This window comes from Procambarus clarkii, chromosome 80, assembly GCF_040958095.1.
Source record: "Procambarus clarkii isolate CNS0578487 chromosome 80, FALCON_Pclarkii_2.0, whole genome shotgun sequence".
Lineage (NCBI taxonomy): Eukaryota > Metazoa > Arthropoda > Malacostraca > Decapoda > Cambaridae > Procambarus > Procambarus clarkii.
The window spans coordinates 8599493-8601992 of record NC_091229.1 but is presented as its reverse complement, the minus strand read 5'-3'; positions in this window follow the sequence as shown (position 1 = coordinate 8601992).

The window sequence follows — 2500 nt, the reverse complement described above, 5'->3', positions numbered from 1 at the left end:
AACAAAACATTAATATCGGGCAAGAATACAACGTTAAACGATTGATGGGAATGCGAGCTGTGAGTGTTGCATCACGGTCCTAACGTGAGTGTTGCAACACAGAAATTGCACGATGAGAGTTACAAAGTTGCAACACCAAAATACCATGATGTGAGTGTTACAACCCTGCAATGACGTGTTGTGAGTAGTGTTGCAAGATAATAACTTGTTGTGTGTTACCACTCAGGAAAAACGTGCTCTTTTTAACCCATAGATAGTGTGTTGTGTGTTTTGAAACGTTGTAACACGGTAATACCACGTTGCAACCCTCACGTTATGTTATTTACGTGTTGCAACCCTGGGTATGTAATTTTTTGCAACACAAGTTCTGTTTTGCAAAACCTCCTTCTTGTGTTCCAACACTTATAACTAATTATTTCAGCGTTGCAAGACTCTTAACACCTCATTCAAATTGTCAACACTCACAACACTTTATTCCTGCTTGCAACATCCAAAACATGCTATTCCTTAGCGTTGCCACACTAACAACATGTGTGTGTTAATTTCTTATTAGTCAGTTTATTTTTGGAAATGAATATGACAAATTTGTAACTAAAGTCAGGATTTCATTCACGATTCTTTCCTCTCCTGGGTCAATAAAGTTATGTAATCAAAAGTATTTTAACTGCCGTAGGATATTGACAGCAATAGCATAATTACCTTCACGATTACAATAATACTACCATAATTACCGGAATTATTACTATGATATTACCTTAATTAGTTGTATGCCCATAAACAACCAATGCAAACAAATTATTTGTTGAGTACAATATATACAAAATAGAATATCTCCCAGATATACATTAATAAATTGAAGAAAATAACTTCGAATAGTGTTCTGTGTTTAACTTTATTGAGATCTGTGATGTGTTTGAAATATCTTTCTGTTTGATCCCTGATTTAGGTCCGTTTTTCCACTCCATAGTTTCGCTTCTTGCAGGGTCGGAGTTTGATTCCTGATGGTCCAAGTGATTGAGCACTGTTCCTTCACTCTGTCCTCAAATCCCAGCCCATCTTAATGTCTCTTCCAAGTGTTATACTCATACTGGCCTGGCGCTTTCATCTCATCATTTCCTGACCTTTCCTTAGTTCCTCTTCATGAATAAAGATTTATTTTTCATTCCCGACTTTCTCCTTCACACGCCTCAATTGTCCGTTGAAGATGTATGATGAAGTGGATGAATGTATGACTGCTGAGTTCTTCATTAAGCAGGAAGAGTCGTGGCCAGACAGAAAGGTCGGACCCGTTGTTCACACGGTCAACAGTTCGACCCAAGTTACATGTTCTTCCTTTTTTCATATATTGCCAAAATAATACTTTAGTTGGAATTATTGAATTCTATTTTTCACCTATTTAATCCCCTTAAATATTTATTCACTTCTTATAGATATATTCCAGCATATGTTACATGTCTATTTATGACCTTTAAATTGGTTCTTTATTCAACATGTATTTATTAATCAATTCACATTTTTTACATACTTAATCACCTGTATTTATACCATTAACCATCTTTAATACCTATTCATTTTCATATAATTTATTTATTCTTTCCCGTTTTATTTGTTCATTTAATTGTTTTATATTAATCTATTTATAACTTTCAATTTCAGCAATTATAATGTATCTATTTATATAATTTTATCGATTTGTTCAAGCATCATTTACAAACGCAAGCACCCGTTTTTAAATATTTAATTACCTATATTTCTCTTGTTCATCATCTTTATTAGCAGTTCAATCTAATATACTTTGCTTCTTCAGTTACGTTTTATTTATTCATTTATTTTTATCTTCTATTTAATCACTTGTTAATTATATTTTCTATCACCTGTTGTTTATTTATTCAGCTGCTAGCTTTTTACAAATTTATTTATTAGCAATTAGACATTAAAATCGGACAAGAATACAACGTTAAGCGCTTCATGGGAATGCGAGTTGTGGGTATTGCATTACGGTCCTAACGTGAATGTTGCAACATAGAAATTGCACGGAGAGATGCAAAATTGCAACTCTGTAATACCGCGAATTGAGTGTTACAATACAGCAATGACGTGATGTTAGTCTTGCAAGACAATAGCGCATTGTGAGTGTTACAACATAAATAATGTGTTGTGAATGTTTCAATACTTTTAAATATATTTTGGGTGTTGCAACCTTTAAAAAACGTGTTGTGTGTTGCAATACAGAAATAACGTGTAACCTTCACAGTATGTTATTTATGTATTGCTGTCCAGGAGATGTAATTTTTGTTGCAATACAGAAATAACGTGTTGTGTTGAAATGCAGTCATAATGTGTTGTATGTGTGGAAACTTTGCAATACAATTATAGCATGTCAAAACCCACTCAGCATGTTATATATGTTTTGCCAACAATACATGTAATGTATTAGGAATGTACTTGATAATTACATCCCCAAAGTAATTGTGAATGTAATTTTTTGTTGCAACTCTCG